The 21205-nt window shown below is 27.4% G+C and overlaps 1 long non-coding RNA gene across 2 annotated transcripts; it reads left to right on the forward strand.

Annotated features, from left to right (window-relative positions):
- Window positions 1-645: 645 nt before the first annotated feature.
- Window positions 646-21095, forward strand: LOC124430087. Of its 2 annotated transcripts, XR_006943647.1 has the most exons (3): window positions 732-958; window positions 20102-20240; window positions 20391-21095. It is a non-coding gene; the product is annotated as an uncharacterized LOC124430087 (long non-coding RNA). The 2 variants fall into 2 exon arrangements; XR_006943648.1 differs by having other exon boundaries at window positions 646-958; window positions 20102-21095.
- The last annotated feature ends 110 nt before the right edge of the window (window positions 21096-21205 follow it).

A 21205-nucleotide genomic window follows, 5' to 3' on the forward strand; every position in this document is an offset into this window, starting at 1 on the left:
TACACTTTAATCGTCGACGTTACAACTTCGAGGCAAATTATTGAATCGACGGAAAGTAGAAAATATTGACATTGTAATAAATACAACGACGATGAAAACAATGTCAATTTGACTTTATGACGAATGTGGGATTTGAAATTTTTATGATGTAACTATGATACTCGTATTACTCAAGAATCGTAATAAATTTATTGGAAATTTAATAATGTTCCATCGGTACAATCCATTAATGAAATGTTACACGAGATTGTCATAGAATGAAATGATGATGATTTTGTTTCCATTTAAACTTCATGATTTACATGATTATATGTAAAAGAAGAAAAAAAAAGAATCTTAAGAGATCCGAAAACTGTAGGACTTTGCAAAAAAAAAAAAAAAAAAAAAAAAGAAAACAATTCCATTAATACCAATGCGATTGCACAACAATATACAATTGTTCTTGTGAAATTTTTATTATGCGAATATTTAATAAACATCGTTCTATTTCTCGGAGAATTAAATATTTCATTACTTTCATTACTTAAAAAAATATCTTGATAAATTGCGAAACAATTTCTTTCATTAATTATTGCATATTTATATATAGATATCTATGTAATATTTGTTATCACGTTTTATCTCATTTAATTATAATACATTAAGACGTTGTTTGGTGGTACATCCCCACTGTGCATTGCCATATTCCCTCCCCTCTTTACACTGAAACTACCGAGCGCCAAGGGAAGTAGTCAGAACGCGATCAGTGTCAGACCGGCGGTCAGCGCGTTCGGTTATCCTAGTTAAGAGTGTGTGTTTTCTAATCGATTCTTTATTATCCGATTGACGATTTGTATATAACGAAAAAAAAAGGAGGGAAAAAAAATTTGTGCTTTAAAATTTCACTGTGAAATTTGGTACCAGTGACTTTCTTTCTCCCTTTATCCCTTTCTTTTTCATACGCCTTTTTTAAAAGGGGGTAAGCATTAATTATAATGTACGTATAATTGTTCTGAATAATGTTGGCTATGAAACTTTTTCTTTTTCTTTTTCTTTTTCTTTTTTCTCTTTTTAACATTCATTTCAATTCGAAATTCGAATAAATGAAAAGAATTCAAAATATAATTGAATTCTTTTGAATTAATAATAACTAATACAACTTTTTTAACGCAGTTGAAAAAAGAAAGAACATTGTACGAATTTCGTGACATACTTAATCGTTGTTATTCTTAGAATCATTTATAGATCATTTATATATCGATTTTTTAATAGAAATAAAAATCGATTTCTATATTTTGTATTTTCATTACTAGTTTAATTACTATCATTAAATATCATTTTTGTAGATTAACGAATATCAGGCGTTTATCGTCGATCGATTATAATCGATATATATATATATATATATATATATATATATATATATATATATTAGCGTTTGTTTATCGTAAGATTTAATCATGAGCGAATATTAATAGAAAAATTTTTATTAATTCTATTGGGCCGAGTTAGATGCCTCGTTGACAATCAGTATGATTTGCGACGTGCTTATTTTATGCATCGCCAAACATAATTATCAGAATGAGAACTTCATATCACTCTTACGAATTCAAAATAGAACCACGATAGAAATGTAACGCTTTGAATTTTAACAAACCAGAAATATAATAGAAAGCCGATAAATATTATGTATTTCGAAGAAGAAGAAAAAGAAAATATTAAGGAAGATTATTTCGATCGAATTCTTTCAAATTATCTAATAATCGTAACGCCAAAATATCTATTCTATTTTTCATGACGTTTGTAAAATCGACAATGAAAATAAATTGAAACGAAAAAGTTTCAATCCTATTTAAAAAACATTGCAATATAATAAAGATCCCATAACTTGAGCTTTCAATAACATACCATACGCGTTATCATCCAATAACGCGTGAGTTTCCTTCTTCCTTTCTTTTTTCTTTCTTCTCTTTTATTTTCTTATTTCTCTCTCTCTCTCTCTCTCTCTCTCTCTTTTTCTTTCTTTTTTAAATCGAAAAACAAGTCCGTGCTTAGAATCACTTCTATGATCGAAAATTGAACGAATAAAGAATAGAAAGTATGTATAAACATCGTATATTCTAAGGAAAACAAATATCTAATAACTTCGTGAGAAATTTTATTAACGAATGCTTTTTTCTCTCTTATTTTTTCTTCTCTTCTTTTCCTTCTCTCTCTCTCTCTCTCTCTCTCTTTCCTCTATTCCCCATCATCATTTTTAATACAACAAGAGAGTGAAACGTGAGTAGCAATAAGCGTTGTAGGAGTACAAACTTCGTGAATCGTAGAATTTACGAAAAAAAAAACAAAAAAAAAAAAAAAAGTCGAAACAAAAAGAAAAGAAAGATGAAGAAGAAAGAAAGAAGAAAAAAAGAAGAAAAAAAGAAAGAAAAAAGATAACGGAGATATGAATACAATTATTTTGTTTCCTTTTCTATATATATATATATATATATATATATATATATATATATATATATATATATATATATATATATATATATATAAAGAAATATATGCACGAAGAGAAAAGTTGTATTACTTTGACCGATAGATAGTGTATAACGTAAACTCAAGAGAAGAGAGGAAATTTCCATAAGGGTGCCGAAGCATATAAAGCACACGTAATTCTAACACCCACCACTACCACCACCATCACCACCATCACCATCACCATTGCCATTATCAATCGTGTGTAACTTGCGACGCCATAGTAGCGAACTGTAAATTATTTCTTTATATAATTACAATCTCTCGCGGCTTCTCTATTCGTTCACGTGATGGACAGACGATACGTTCGATACCTCACCGATGCATTTTTTCCGCTTTCATTTCGCGCGTCACGCACGACACTTCTACGAAACGGAAATTAACTGCATGGGGTGATAAAGGGATGATAGAATGGGTAAAAGGGTACTTTCTTTGTTCTCTCTCTTTCTTTCTCTCTCTTTCTCTTTCTCTCTCTCTCTCTCTCTCTCTCTCTCTCTCTCTCTCATTCCATTTCATCCACCCATCTTTCTTTTACTGTTAAAAAAACTATAGATCACCCTCGTGATATTTGTAAATTCAATACTATCTTCCTGTTCTCTGTTACTTACCGTTTCGTCTTTTTTTGTTTTCCTTTTTTCTTTTTTTCTTTTCGCTTTTTTATTTCCTTTCCGTTCATCTCGTTGTATCGACATTCGCCCCCCCCCCCCAAACCACCTCTTTGAATATATTATTCATGACGAAGTAAACAATATAAAATTTTTTCCTAAAACAAGACAATATTAGATCGTTGGTTTGTGTGTGTGTGTGTGTGTGTGTGTATGTTCTTTTTTTTCCCCCCTTTAAATCGAAATATTATCTCGCTTTTTTCCTACTACCTTTGTGCCTTCAAATCTTTACGTTCAGACCTTTTACATATCAGACAAAGGGTAATCTTTGTGAAGAAGAAAAGAAAACAAAAAGAAAAAAAAAAGAAAAGGAAGAGAACGTTTTCAAGTAATTTATATCAATTGCATGTAACTTTGTTTGAGATTTACTGAAAATGGAAAAAAGGAGAGGAAAAAAAAAATATATAAAAGAAAAGAAAATGTTTCTATTACAAAAATAATTCTGACAGATATATTTGATCTATATTCGAACGTATATAAAATATAATGAATAAAGGAAAAAATCTTTGATTAATTTTATGAATATGAAAAAATCTCGTTTGTAAAATATCGACTGATGCATAAAAATTACAAGTATTATTTCTCGTGAATATTTAAAAAGTCATGATAATGGTCGACGAGTGCGTGACGTCACGAGATACGTGTCGTTTTATAGTTCGCGTGCGGCACGTACATATGCGAATATCGATACGATCAGGAGGAACAATGTTTATATAGTTTTAAATTAATTCCATAATTGCAATTGCATTAACGATGATTATAAATTTTCAATAACAAACAAAAATAAATGATACATCATTAGTCATCGATTTTGGATTTTCTTCAATGCAAATTTACGATAATTAATGACAGAGAGATTCATAGGAAACATAGGAATGATATAATCATAGGAATTAACATCGACAAACAATAAATTCGTATCTTTTGTGGTTCTTTGAATCAACTATTAGAATAGAGAAATATTAATTCCGTTATTTCTCATTTTATGTATCCCACGAAATCATATAAAAACTTTTATATAGAACGTCACTATAAATCTCTCTCTCTCTCTCTCTCTCTCTCTCTCTCTCTCTCTCTCTCTTTTCCTCTTTCTCTCAGACACACACTTTTGACTGTTTAAAGATATCTTTTCTAAACGACGTAAAACATTGTAATAAAGTTAAAACGTGAAAAAAAAAGAATAAGAAAAATAAAAAAAAAAAGAAAAAAAGAAAAAAGAAGAAACAAAGGCAAAAGAAAGAAAGAGAGAAAAAGAAAGAAAAGAAAAAAAAAAGGAAAGGGAAAAAACTTGTACGTTCTCGTTGCTGTTATCATTTTTATTCGTCGGATAAAATATGATATACGTAAGCTTCGTGGAAATGAGAAAATTTTTTTTGCATTCGACATTAAATACTTTTAAAGTCAATTTTTTAACTCGACTTTTTTAACTTGAGTCCTAGTAACAGATATAAATTTAAAAAATCATAATGCGCTTTGAAGACGCTTTACGATCGCATGAAGAACAATGGCGTCTCTCTCTCTCTCTCTCTCTCTCTCTCTCTCTCTCTCTCTCTCTTTCTCTCTGTCTTTCGCGTATATTAAAACAATAATAACGAACTATTTGATATCACGAGCGATGCTATCATCATTTTTACGATGACTAAATCTTGTTGCCAATTGATATGACTATTTCGTTTGTGAAAGGATTATTAATACGATCAAAATGTTAATCCATTTAAATAAAACATAAAACTCCATTTCTAAACTCATTTCATCTTGGATATTATAGTGATCAATAAAACGTCTATTGTTCTATTTGTAATTTTTAATGAATATCATTATTACGATCGGACGTTACAATAACAGAATAATTGTATATCATGTGACTACGATTATAATCATGAACATTGATGGATTCGATAAAACGTATATATAAGATTATGTATAAAGGATTTAAAAAAAAATACAAAATGTCATTAAACGTTATGCTTCTTATCTAAACGATTTATCTTTCGAATCTTGTTGTAAGCGTTTTCGTTGCTCTTCGATGAAATATTTCTCTTTTTTCTTTTTCTCTTTTTTTTTTTTCTTTTCTTGCGCTTGTGAATACAGTTCCTTAAAGGAGAGGAAGAAGAAGAAAATAAGAAACAAAAAAAAAAAAAAAAAAAAAAAGAAAAAAGAAGAAACCACGAGTAAGATAAAAGAAAAACGAAATACGAAGCTCGCTTAATTTCGAGCATCGTCATCGTGCTTACGGTTTGTTCCAAACCGTTTTCGTGAACGTTCGAGATGGTTGACGATGTCGGAAAATTCAACGTTTATTCGCAGCGAGAGATCGAGCGAGGGAGGGATAGAGAAAGAGATAAAAAGAAAGAATGAGAAGCAGAGAAAGAGAGAGAGAGAGAGAGAGAGAGAGAGAGAAAGAGAGAGAATCCGTCGGGTTTTGGCCATTGTATTTATATCGTCCAACTAAAACAGACGGACTACAGGCAAAGCCTTTAAATATCGCGCTTTGAAAAACAGAAGGAAAGGAATGAAGTAGGGGACAAAGTGAAAGAGAAAAAGAGAGAATTTAGATGTTACATTTCCTGGCACTCGTTATCATTGATCTCGACGCCCGATTCTGTCGCTTTGAAATGCGGTGACGAGACGTTGTAATAAATTTTCATCCCCGATCCACTTTTCATCGCAAACATGATTTCATCATGAATAAATTCACGATTGGATTTTGTCCTCGTCCTTTCTTAACAATAAGTGAAATTTCGAGAAAACCATGATAAAGCAATGTATATACATATATATATATATATATATATATATATATATATATATACACATTGTATATGTGTTGCATATATGTACATATATGTAAATGCATGTTAAATTGCAAGTACAATTGAATCGTTTAAAATATCCAAAGCAACGGCTCTCTCCGTTTTATTATCATTCCATCTTTTGTCGATGTTCAATCTTAAAAAAACAAAAGATTTTTAATAGAATCAAAAGAAAAAAAAAATAAGACTGTATAATAATAATGATGGTAATAATAATAATAATAATAATAATACGCAACTGAAAGTTTGTTTGAAACTTTTTTTGAAGACTTTTAGACAGATGCAAATCGCTTATTGGTTTATCGTCTATCACGTTGATATTTTCGAAATTCACATGAAACAATAAAACCTATGAAATAACGTATACACAATATAGTATATTCATGCATAATGTGTCCCAATAAAATTTTGACGCGTCGTTAAATTGAATTGATCGAATAATATGACACGGTTAAAAAAGATTTGATTAAAAAAGAAAAAAAAAAAAAAAAAAGAGAGAGAGAGAAAAAAAAAGAAAAAGAAAGAAAGAAAGAAAGAAAAGAAGAGAAAAGAAAAGAGAAGGAAAAATTACGCGTCGTCGTCGAAAATAATTCGTAAGTAACGAACGTGTAAAAGAACTTTTTGAGATTGTATTTGAAGTCGATCAATTCCTTCGTTCAAATATAGTCAGAACTTAATTAATAGAGAAAAAAAAAGGACTATGCAGGATATCGTACTGCAAGATATAAACGATGAAAAAAATGTTCTCCTTTAATATGGGAAATACTACTTGATTCTCCTCCCCTAGATTCTCTCGGCGTTTCTCCAAGCTATTATCGATTTTTTTCTTTGACACTAAGTAATCACATTTTAAAATAGGATAATTCATCAACAAAGCAAAGATTCCGAGCTTAAATTAATAAATATTTTACTTTTTAAAGACATGCGTAATTTTATCGTAATTTTACCGTAAAGCGTAAATATATATATGTACGCAAATAATCAGAATTTGTAAAATTCGTGTCACGTTTGGAAAAAGGATCGTAAATTCTAGAGTTAATTACATTTTAATGAATAAAACATTTTATTAAAATTTCTCCATGTGTTCTTGGGTTAAGTAATTCTGTATATACACGTACATATTAATTTACATTATTAAATATTTGAGTAGAGATAAATGAAAAGAACTTACAAAAGTAAAAAAAGACAAAAAAAAAGAAAAAAGAAAAAAGAAAAGAAACGAAAGAAGTTTCTTTTCTCGAAAAGAAACTGCGAATTTTTTCGAGAAAATGCCATCAAAAAATTTTATATAAAAGCCGTAAATGCGAGGAGAAAAAGGGAAATCTAATTAACGTTCGTATATTTTAGAATACAATTACTATTATTGTTATTATTATTATTATTATTATTATTATTATTATTACTATGTCATTCTTTTTCTCTTATAATATAAACATTTTATTGACCAAAAATATTTTTCTTTCATTTTATTTTTAAATATATATTTTACAAATGTTTTTAAAAATCCATACAAATCAAATTTTTGTAACATCATACGTATATATATATATATATATATATATATATATATATATACAAACATAAACACATACATATACATTATACGATGATTTAATTCTACAATAAATCTTTGTATGCATAGAAATTCTATATAAAGTATACATGCTTACAAACGTACATATATATGTATCTATGAACATTCATCTTATTTTATTTAAGATTTATTATTTATTTATCACAGGTAGAGAGGAGTGTCTCATCACCCTGGCATGTAAGTGCCCTAGGTCGCCGGCCAAGTATTTAAAAATACATGGTGGGCACGATAGGCCACGTGCGCGCTTGCGCACGCTAGAAGAAAACTATTTCAGAGTGATACTACGAGCGGATTATACTTTACACGTTACTTGATTTGATCAAGTACAAAACGTTGCTGTTTTCGTTTACGATACTTAAGAGAAAAAAAAAAAAAAAAAAAAAAAGGAAGAAGGAAAAAAAAATAAAAAGAAAGAAGAGAGAAATGAAAGAAAACAAAAAAGAAAAAAAAGAAAATTACGAATCAAATGATGATTCTATTTTTCTTTCTTCTTTTTTATTTTTTATTTTTTATTTTCTTTCCTTCTCCAATTTCTAAACTTCAACGTTTTCATCTGATTGTTGTTTACGTATAAATTCTATTTCTAATAACAAGAATGACCGTGAAAAGGAATAGCATAATAACTGCACAATTGAACAATTCTGTATAGAAAGAAAAAAAAAAATAAATAAATAAAAATAAATAAATCTCGGAGTTCATTGAAAGAATATTTTATTAGGATTTAGTATACAATCAAGATAAAGAGAGAATATATCCAATAGAGAAAGAGAGAAAGAGACAGAGAGAGAGAGAGAGAGAGAAAGAAAACACTTCAACATATATCTTCTTACTCTCTGAATACTTTTACACAATACATGTACATGACACGTTTTGATTTCATAATCGTAACTGATTTTATAATAAATTTTCTCAACATGATAGTTCGAGGAAAGAAAGTTCCTTGAAAGCTCGTTAAAAATATTACATTTATATAGAATAAAATATAAGGAACATCATCGATCATTCTTTTTTTTTTTTCTTATAATTATATATTATACGAACTCAATGAAAAGTGATAAAACATACATATATATATATATATATATATATATATATATATATATATATAAATCAAAAATAGATATTATTATTCAATTATTATTATTATTATTATTATTATTATTATTATTATTATTATTATTATTATTATTATTATTATTATTATTATTATTATTATTATTATTATTATTATTATTATTATTATTATTAGTTAATGAACTGCAAGTCATAAAAATTTGTTAGATGGAAGGTTTTATGTTATTGTTTTCATTAGATATTATCCGTAATCGACTATCTGCGCGACTCCCTTCTCTGTAACATCAATGCAAGAGAGTTGAAAATTTGTTATCGCTGCTACCAATCTTGTGGGCCGTATAAACAAACCAATGGATTTTAGGTTAATTCTATTCCGATCCTATGTCGGTGTATTTCTACTTGTCTTCGACAGCAAGAACGAGTGAAAATAGCGTCAGTAAGGAGAAATCAGCAGCAAGCGCTCTATAACTCTCTGGCAGAGCATTGGCTATCTCTCTTTCTCTTTCTCTCTCTCTCTCTCTTTCTCTCTCTTTTTCTCTATTTCTTTCTCTTTCACTCACATATTTCGCACGCACGTGCGCGCACGTATACCTCCCGAATAGTATATACAATTTCTTACTATTGCTATCTTCGTTATTTCTTCTTGAAACGTTTACGCAATCCTCTTCGCGGTTATCGGATAGAAAGAAGCTTTCAGAAAGTAGTCATTGAAGATTTTCTCATGATTACGATCACTCTCTTTGGATAACTCCATCATGAAACGTTCTAACGCGAGATACGAATAATTTATTTTGTAATGATAATTCGAATGTTTAATTCGAATCACTTAATTTGTCGTTGTATTGTAAATTTGAACGTTTAAATATAATGAAAATTTCAATGGTTTCGTTCAATAGATTAATGTTTGTACGTGGATTTTTCATTTCTTTTTTTTCTTTTTTTTCTTTTTTTTCTGGTGTTTTTTTTCTTTCTTTTTTTTTTCTGATACAATACCACGTGATACTCAATGAATTAAAGTGACATTATAATAAAATAACGGGGAAATAAAATGGGCAGAATTTTTTTCTTTTCTTCTTTCTATTATTTTAATTGAGTTTTGTATTCTTTTTCTTCTTCACTTTTTAATTTAAATAAAAATATTAAAAGCGTTAGAATTTTAACAATAATAACAATTTGAATTATTCAATGTTTCTCTAAGTTTAAACTTTGTACAATATGTAAATTTACATTCGAAGGTGGAATATAAATAAAAAAAAAAAAAAAAAAAAAAAAGAAGAAAAAGGAAAAAAGAGTTCGTTCTATAATTCAATTCAATAAAATTATTGATTATGAAAGAACTTTATCCACTGCGACGAAACTCAAAATAATTTATGTAAATACATTTTTATTGTTTTTTTTTTCAGTTTACTCGATCATTCGTATATTAAATATATTCCTGATTTATATCTTTTTTTATTATTTATTTCATCAAAATTTTATAATTTTATATTTTCTGCGTATAGAATTTTTTGAAATCACTTATCATCGATGGAAATAAAAGATAATGAAAAAGAATCGTTCTGAATATGTCTCGCAAATTTTCTCGTTTCGTATAAAAAAAAGAAAAAAAAAAAAAAAAAAAGAAAAGAAAAAAGAAATCCTTAAAACCATTAGATCGTTTACTTTATGGATGCTAAAATTTCTTTTCTTAAGGATTTTCTTTCGATTTTATTTTAATCGATCGTATGCCGTGTTTATTCATTGAATCATACGTTCACTTAATTCCATTGACGTTGATTGAACTTTAATTCTTCATTTATTCCTCGCTAATGAAAATCTATAGAGTAATTTTATAGGATTAAATTTGATGATTTAGCTGGCCATTCGGCAAATACCCAAACCAATTCTATTCCGTTGTAATGCCAGTTTAGCCAATCCTTAATAAGACGAGTAGTATTGTTAGCCAGGCATTCATCCAATAACAGTCAATTGTCATAAAGAAAATTTAAAGGAACATATTGCAATAGATCAAATATATATATATATATATTTATTCAAAAACACTGTAAGAATTGATATGCAACGATGAATTGAAGTAGAACGTCAAATCTAATTACATATTCATCAATCATACCTGCCCAAACATTGACTTGGAATTAATGATGAAAAGAAGAAAAAAAAAAAAAAAAAAGAAAAAAATACGATATTCGAGAAATACGAGGATTCATTTCGTATTAGTGTTTTGGCAAACGAGATGCTTTTGTTTGTCAAATGGATATTTAACGAAACATTTATATATAAATTCAATTCGGGAAAAGATCTCTGACTAATGTAAAATAATATATATATATATATATATATATATATATATATATATATATATATATATACATATAACTATATATTCTACTAGATAAACACACATTATATATATATATATATATATATATATATATATATATATATATATATATTCTAGAAATTCCCACATTCTAGATGGTTTAAAAAAACCCGTGTTCACTCGGTAAAGACGAAAATTTCAAATTTCACAAATCATTTACTAAGAAGAAGAAAAAAAAAAAAAAAAGGAAAAATAAAAAAAGAACGATCGGTCCGACTAAATAAATCTAACTGAGCCTAATATTTTACAAATATATACGGTATTATAATATAATATAATCGACCTCATTTGAAATATAAGATAACTTTTATACAAAAATTTCAGATTTATAAGTTTAAATTATTCTCTTGCAAGCGATAAAGTTAAAAGGTTCGTTCGATAGTTGAGCGTATGTACACACACACACACATATACATAAACATACTCAATCACACACACACACATATACAAACACACACACATATATATATATATATATTTATATATGTACTTTGGATCGTCTAATCATTGATTTTCTCATTTTACATATATACGCTTACGTGTATTCGCAAGAACGAGCATTTTGATGTGTTCCATATAGAAAACAGTAAAGATAGATACGATCTCTTTGATACAACAATAAGCGTCGATGGTATGTACCTTACGTTTCTTCGCCTCACAAATAACAGGAAATATTGATAGAACTTATATTATGATCGACGTAAATGTCACGTACAGTTGAAAACCGTCAAGGGCTTTTACTTAACCGGAGACGGAAAATTTCACGTCGTCGAAGAGCACGCATTAAGGAACATTTCATTTCGCACAATAAATGACTCGAAATCATAATCGAATTTTTTAACTTGTACTCCCTATCTTATTAAATCAATTGAAATTTATTTAAAGGCGATCTTTCGTTTACGATCAAAACCAAGAATGAACGTCGTTTTACAATACGAAAATATTTGTCAATATTTTTCCCAAGTATATCGAAAATTTTTCAATAATAGATCGATCGTTAAGTATATCGTTGATTATTTAGTTAAGTATACTCGTTGATTATAAATTGACGATCGATCGAATTTATTTTTTATTAGAAATAATAGGAAAAAAAAAGAAGAAGAAGAAGAAGAAGAAGAAGAAGAAGAAGATTAAGAAAAATTAAATCGATGATTTTATTTGTCGTATATTTTAATCGTATGAAAAAAAAAAAAAAACGATTCAACGATTTCCAATTAAATCGTAAATCTAATGATTTTTAATTACCTCACTTTAACGTAAAACATAATGTTTCTTTTTCTTCCTTTATTTTTCATATCATTAATTAATTACATATTAAATCGATATTTTATAAAAGTTAAGATGAAATTATTAGATTTAGAAAAAGAAGAAAGGAAAGAAAGGGAAGTTTTAACATAGAACGAGTTTTTAATTTGCAAAACGTGAAGTCGAAACGTCACGAACGTCGTCGTTGAAAAAAAAAAAAAAAAAAACAAAAACCAGAAAGGGGAAACGTGGAAAAAAGAAAAAGCAATCGGTGAGAAAGAAAATTTGGAAGAGTAAGTAAGTGAGTGAGTGAGTGAGTAAGAGAGAAAAAAAAAGAAAGAGAGAGAGAGAGAGAGAGAAAGAGGTAAATAGAAAAGGATGAGTAGAGTGAGAGAAGATAGAAAAAAAATGCGGGAATATTCGAAAATAGCCAACGATGGGTGTCGACTCTTAAGTTTAGGCTGACAGAAAGACGCGGACGGCGTCTTTGTCAGCGTTTATAACTTCGTGCACACAGTTCGTGCAGCTGGAGCTGCGGCTAAATAAACCACGGTACCACGGTATGCATAAACGAATAAAACAATGGTGAGGGTACGCGTTGACGTCACCGACATCAGGGAGACAGAGAGGAACATCTTTTAGTCATTGAAAATCCACAATTAGTTAATTACAAATACGATATATGAGTACGTATATATGTATTACGATCCGATCTAATTCAATCCGAACGAATTTCAAATTTCAATTCGAAACTTCGAATATAAAATGTTAATGCCGATAAAAGGAAATTAAATTTATTTTTTATATATTTTATAAAAATTAAATTTATTTTATATATGTTTAATAAATTAACTACAAAGAAAAATTTTCTAACGATCCTAAGTGTATCTTTACTTAAATAAAAATAACATAGAACGTACGGCTAGACGGATAGATTACTATGTTCGTATGGAGAAATGAATAGAGAGAGAGAGAGAGAGAGAGAGAGAGAGAGAGAGGAGAAGAAACAAAGTAAAAAAAAAAAAAAAAGAATTTAACAGTTAAGTGGGCACGCCATAAATATCCGAGCGCTTTCGTGTTCGTTCTATCGGTCAACTGGTACCAATATGATAGTATCTAATACCTTTTATATTTTCTCTTACATTTTCTAATAATTTATAGCGCGATAATAACGTTCATCTTCCATCGTATTATATCGCAGCCCTGATAAATAAATTTTCTTTTGGATTTATTATTTCGTCTTTACGGTTAATATTATTTATTATTACTCTCTTTAATGAATCATGGATCAGATAATTTTTCCTCCCCCTCCCCCTTGTAATATCTATTTTTTTCTATTATTTATATATCTAGATAAACATGCAATATTATATCGATATATATATATATATATATATATATATATATATATATATTTATTTTTTCTTTTTTTTGATTTAGATGTTAAAAATATTTATTTTAATATCTTGTCTCTTATATCGTTTATTAGTCGAATTAAATTTTTAGCTAACAGGTAATATAAAAAAACGAAATATCTTTTTTCTTTGTAATCTTTTATCGACATATTTATTATTTTATCCATTCTTTTTCCCTGAAAATCTATTTACGAACAATACGATCTCATAAATTATTATATTATTCAATATCTTACAATGGAATTTTATTATTTTAAACTAGGTTCGATTGTTCACCGGATTACCATGCTATTTTTGTTAACGAGCCTGTCGATAATTCGTGACGTAAAATCTACAAATAAAATTCTATATCCGACGCAATGGTAATTCAATCGTACACCCTCCCCCTTTCAATTTCTACTGTTTGTAACGTAATCGATTGTCATTAATGTTTTTTTTATCATTCGATATTATAAAAACAAGATAAAAATCGATACGCATTCGATAAATTTGATAGAATCATCACTGCACGTTTCGTCTATTATGTTTTAAAGGATTTATTCGTCATTGATCATTCATAAATGATTTATGGATTTATAGGACCAATTTGGAAATTCATTTGCATTCATACATATGTGTTTACACATTCACGACATATACGATTATATTTGTATAAACTTTTCCAAAATCGTAAATCTTTAAGCAGACACATATCTAAGGAATAAACAAAATTGTCATTAAATTGTTTAATTCGCTAAATTGTTTTAAACGATCCAAAATGTGCACAATGTCTTTTGCGAATCCTTCGCGATATTACGAAATTAATAAACAATTTTGGACGATTGGATTACGAAATGTTAATCGTTCTTCGTTAATATCAAGGAAAATTAAAAGAAACGTAAATTTTTCATATTTGAGTATTCAATGAATTGTAATTATAATGGGGGGGGGGAGGGAAGAACAAAAAAAAACATCTATACCTATTAATGTTACTTCAACTAATGACAATTCAATTTGCCAAATATTTTTCTTTTTCTTTTGTAATAACAAAAAATACGCTCTGGAAACTACAAAATATAATTTTTTTTTCTCACGATCATTATTATATTTGAACATTTTTATCAATGTAATCATAAATTATAAAGATAATTGTTTTTACGATTAATGAGAGAATATTAAAATTTAATATTATATATATATATATATATAATTGTTTTATTTAGCGTGCTAAATTGTGAAACTGTTAACTACGATTTATTATTTATTATCTTTACTCTTCGTTAATTTATAATAATTATTATAATAAAATATAGTTTATTTATTATAGAGATAAATCGGAGATAATAAAGAAAATTTTATTGTTTATTATATCATAGATAATTCAACTGGTAAATGGAGTTCGTATAAATCATTAGAAAGTTATATTTAGTAGATATAAAATTATTATATTACATTTATTGTTACGATAAAAATTCAAATGTTTCGTAATTCAAAACATTCATAATGATTTCATTTGTCATATCAAATTTCTTCGTATTATCAAATTACAAACTTTATGTTATTTTATTCGATTCAGATAATATTTATTAAACGTATGTATTATATGGTTAATGGTTTTTAAAGTAACACTTTGAATGCGTAATAATTACGTAACAGAAAAAAAAAAAACATGAGAATCAACAATGTTGATACATTTTGAAAATCAAATCCAGACACGTATGTCACTTCCTTCAAAATTCTTACATTAACACGCTCTTCGAAATTCTAACGACATGTTCGCTTATATAATAATCTCAAATATTTTACGTACATAAATATATCACGTAAACGTTGACATACTCCTTTTTCATCTAGTATTATATTTCTCTCTCTCTCTCTCTCTCTCTCTCTCTCTCTCTCTCTCTCTGTCTTTCTCTCTCTCTCTTTCTCTTTCTCTCTATTTGTCTATCTCCTTAAAACCTTTAATTCCAACAAAATTATTACAAATTACAATTTATCAATTGAAATATTCTCGATTTATTATTTGTTAATTAAGTTTGAATAATAAATGAATGAAACAAATAATTCGATTAGAGTACAAAATAATATCAATCGAGTAGTATAAAAAATTTGTTTTACAATATAAAAATTAATTTTTAAGAAGAAGAAGAAAAAAAAAAAAAGATAAAAACACTTGAAATTTAATCATTGATTAAAAGTTAAAAACAAAATTATTTCATTCATATCTATAATATCGTTATAATTTAAATGTAGTTTATAATAAATCATAGTTATATGATTCTTTGAATGAGATCATTATCAACTCGTATCTATCCTGTTCGAATTATTTCTTTCGTGATAGTAAAATGACAAATCGAATTATGCGTCAAATATTTACATACACAAAGTCCTCGATGTATCTACCATCGTCTTAATGCTCAAAAATTAGATCGTTTGTTGTTTTTGGAACGTTGACAGAAAATTCGGTGGGCTTTACTAAACACCATCGTATGTAGTAAAACGTAGTAACTCATTAAATAGACGAATTTTGATCTTTCTTAAAGAACTAAAGTCAAAATATAATTATTCGCTTTTCTATCAAAGAAATAGCTCTAATGATATAAATTAAATTCGAATTAAATTCTTCCTTCCGTGTAATCGGACGACGTTTAAGAAAACTATATACTATATATATATATATACATATCTTTTGATGTTAAACGCATTTCGTAAAGCAATTAAATAACATTGAACTTCTTCGGCTACTTTAAATAAATTCAAAATCGAAAATTGATTTTGTATTTAGCTTACTTTATCTTACTCGTCCTTTTCTTATTCCTATTGTATCATCCTTATTGTTCGATTTTAAATAACATAAAAATATTAACTTTTTCATAAATTTTATACGACATGTTTTATCGTACTTAATCATTAACATTTACGTTCGTTCGATATCACTTATTATTTTCTAACAAATTCGATACTAAAAGTAGTTCAATAATAACGAAGCAAATACAATGATAAGAAAACAAACACTTTACTTTGATTAGATATATATATATATATATATATATATATATATATATATATGTATGTACAATGTTACAGATAGATTACTCTAATGCAATTTTTAATAATTCAATTCGTTTTCACTAAATTCCTCGGATAAGCTTTTGTGAATTTGATTCGACATTTTAAAACGCACGAATATAAATACTCAGTATTAAAATGTTACAGACAATGAAATTAAAAATATGATTATATCGTAACTACGATCGTACGGTATATCGATTTAATGTGATTTAAGATAGCGTTAAACATAATTTTACAATGGTATTTGTTTGTTCTTTGAAAAAAGAAAATAAAAAAAAATAAAAAAATAAAAAAATAAAAACATAAAAAGAAAAAAGAAAATAGTCTATCGTAGGTTATATATTTTACTACGTGAAGTTTCTAGGAACTTGTGCAATGAATTCTATTAATAAAACGAAGTATTCGTGTAAACATATTCGAGAAAATAACAATGACATAGACAGTTGTACGAAGATTATTAAAATTTTTTCTCTCGTTTATTACTTATAATAACAATAATTGTAATTATTTTCACATTTATATGATTTTCACATTGCTTATCTCATCATAGAGTAATAAAATAATTTCTTTCGTAGTAAGATTAAATGCAATTTTGACAAAAAAAAAAAGAAAAAAAAATTCTCTATAAAAGAAAATTTGATTATTTACAAAAATTTTATTTAATTTTAAAATGAAAAAAGAGAACGAAAAAAAGATAAGCGAGAGAGAGAGAGAGAGAGAGAGAGAGAGAGAGAGAGAGACAAAAGCGAAAAACAAAACAAAGAATAGTAACACGTAAAGTCAAAACGAACAAAAATAAAACGACGGAGGTTGTTCTTTCATCGTCTCTTCTTCTTCACGACGATGACAAGATAGCAAGCAAGAAAATTTATAACGTTACCTTACCACCGAAGCGATCGTCCCGATTGATCTAAATTTACATGTTATCCGTCCGTACACAAATCTATATATATATATATACATATATATATATATATATATATATATATATATATATATATTTTATCACGTTTGGTAGTGCGTCGTTAGATTCGCTCGAAATTAACGAGGCGAATATTAGAGCGGCATTGTTCACAGTCGGATTATTTAGAACGGAACGTTTTGTCTAATCTTAAGAATCATGACAACCGTATCACATAATCAAAATGTATTTGAAAATAAAATCCACCAAGAAGAATTACTTCATCCTCTCTCCAATCCCTCCATCCGTTTTATTTTATTTATTCGTTTTTATTATTATTTTTTTTTTTTTATAGAAAAAGAAGGGGAGAAAAAACATAGAAGTTAATTATAAATTTTTACGATGTACTAATCAATAATATTTGTACTTCATATATATATATATATATATATATATATATATATATATATATATATAACATCGAAATCTAATTCTCTTATTCGCTATTCTAATGTATCTATCACAAGTGTCATCATCTGTTTTTGGCGAGCATTAACAAAGTTGCATTTCTATCGTTAGAAGTACACTTAATGATTCTTGTCGAGAAACTAATGACACCGAGATTTATCCATTTGATTTTTATTTCGCATTCTTTATTAACTACGAATCTTTTCTTGGCTTCGTTTTTAAGGAAAATTTCAAATTGATCTAACAAAGAATCTTCGTTATATTGAATATTTATATATAATACATTAATGCAACGATCAAAATCATCGATGAAACTTCGTACGAAAAGTTCACTTTTAAATTTAGCCTCTATCTAATCTGTATATATTGATTCGCTTCAAAAGTGTTCTCGGTATTAGACGAACGAAAAGAAATGTTCGATGAATACAAAAAAAAAACTTATATCCGATATATAATATATTCAAGTTATTATCTCGAAAAAAAAAAAAGAAAAAAAAAATATAATTATTTTGAGATCGTACGTTACGAACTTTTTTCTTTAACTAATTCGATAGATCATTATAAAAGAAACAAAAAAAAAAAAAAAGAAAAAGAAAAAAGAAATCAAAATTTTCATCTCACTCGTTATATATCTATCCGTATAAGATTTATTTTCTCTTATAAAATTTTAACATGAAGGGAACAGAAAAGAATCGAAAAACAACCCCAACATGGATTATATTTATACACATGTGCAATAAAATGTCATTGTTGACAGTGTATGAAGTAATGAATCTTTGTGATATCTTAAATGCTTCGTAGTTCTTAAGTTACATTAAATTGTTGCTATATACATAAAAAGTTTTAGTATATATATATGTATACATCTATGCAAATAGATATACATGTATGTTTATTACATATACATGTATGTATGTATGTATGTATGTATGTATGCAAATAATTGAGTATGCATGGATATATGTATGTATATATGCAAATAATTATGTATATATGTATGTATGTATGTATGTATGTATGTATGTATGTATGTATGTATGTATATATGCAAATAATAATGTATATATTTATATATGTATTATCTAACGACATTAAGAGTATTACGATCGACGTAGTAACATACAATAATTTATTCAAACGTTTGACATAAAGTATTATTTCATTTTGGTTTATTAATTTACATTGATGTTTACAAAACCTTCCAATCAATTTGAAAATGATGGAATTATGACAAGTTTCACAACAAAATTCTTGGCTTTGTTGGCAAATTATTTTGTGATACGAGCCTTGGCCGATCGTAGATTATTTTATCTTCCATTCAATTCAATTTAATTCAATGTTAAAAATTATAACATTTCACAAAAGTATTTAGCTTTTTTTCTTCTTTTGTTTTTGTATAATCTTGATTATACAAAAAAAATTATAGATTATTTCATAAACTGTTTTACTTATATTTGACTTATTATAAAAATAATTATTTATTGAAATATATATATATATATATATATATATATATATATATGTTCTTGCAAAACGTATTTCAATATAAATTTTCAATGATATATTTATATTTCAGCTTTAACTTAATACCATTATTTTTATAATAAATACTTCAATTTATCCATACGTTACATTACGCGCAACGAAATATTTGAGTATTTTGTTCACAATATCATATCTAATAACAATACATATATATATATATATATCAAATTATCAATGATTGAAAAAAAAGAGAAATAAAAGAAAAAAAGAAATATAAAGTAAACCACAAACGAAACGATTGAATTTTAATAATTGTAAGAAGGTATTGAATTTAGAATTAAAAAAAAAAAAAAAGACAAGAAAAAGAAAAAGAAAAAAATAGTTACTACATATTACGCATACGTATTATTCGTACATTTATAGATCTCTTCATATATATATATATATATATTAATATTTTGTTATTTCCTTCTTCGCTTTTTTTTTCTTTCTTCTTTTTCAGACGGAACTAAGGCCCTATAAGAGATTTTCGAAGTGTTAATAGCGGATAAACGTTCGAATTTTCCCGGACATTAAGAAATAATGATACGAGGGCAAGAAAGTCAAGGAATGAACGAGGAGAAGGTGGTGACAGGAAAGTGGTACGAGTAGTGAAAGAGATCATGAATATCTAACGAATTGATAGGCTCTATCTCCTTTCTTTTTTCTCTTTCTTTCATTCTCTCTCTCTCTCTCTCTCTCTCTTTCTCTCTCTCTCTCTCTCTCTCTCTCTCTCTTTCTTGTTCTTATAGGAAAACGTAGAAAATTGAAGAAGGAGGAAGGAGGACGGGAAAAGGGAAGAAGAAGAAAAAGATTGGATTCTTGAATGGGACACGGAGGCCATTAGCGACAAAAAGAAAAGAAAAGAAAAGAGAAGAAAGTAAAAAGAAAAAAAGAAAGAAAGAAAGAAGAAAAAGAAAGAATTGTCGATGAAGATCGATGTACCAAGTCGATCGATAATAAAATACACTTAAAGAATAAAAAGAAATAAAGAAGAAAGAGAAAAGTGTACAAAGCGAAGATAGAAAAAAAAAAAAATAGAGAGAGAGAGAGAGAGGGAGAGAGTGAGTGAGAGGAGGGGGGGGGAGGATAGTGAAGAAGACATACATCAGAAAAGAGAAGAAAAAAAAGAAAAAAAGAAAAAAGAAAAGAAGAACGAGAAAAATGGTATTTCTAATGTTTCCCAACAATACGAATAGATTTTTATTGATTCGCTAGTGTCAGAGACGATGATGAATATTTTTCGGGAGAGGAATTAACGAAAGTCTCGTTTTTATTCAAAAAAAAAAACAAAGAAATCAAACGAAATCTTTTTGAAAATTTAAAACGATAAACCAATCGTGAATGGATTGTTCAATTCGTCGTCCTCGTTGTCCTGGTAGTCTGTCATTTTATTGACAGATTTGAAGGAACAAAAAAAAAAAAGAGGAAAGTGAAAAAGTCTTCTTAAAACTTTTGAAATAGAGTTTAAGCTTCTAAATTGATCGATAAGAGTATAAAAAAGAAATCGATAAGGGAAGCGCGCTCGCTCACTCGCTCGCACGCGCGCCCCCGCGCTCTCTCTCTC

The sequence above is a fragment of the Vespa crabro genome, chromosome 17 (assembly GCF_910589235.1).
Source record: "Vespa crabro chromosome 17, iyVesCrab1.2, whole genome shotgun sequence".
NCBI classification, from domain to species: domain Eukaryota; kingdom Metazoa; phylum Arthropoda; class Insecta; order Hymenoptera; family Vespidae; genus Vespa; species Vespa crabro.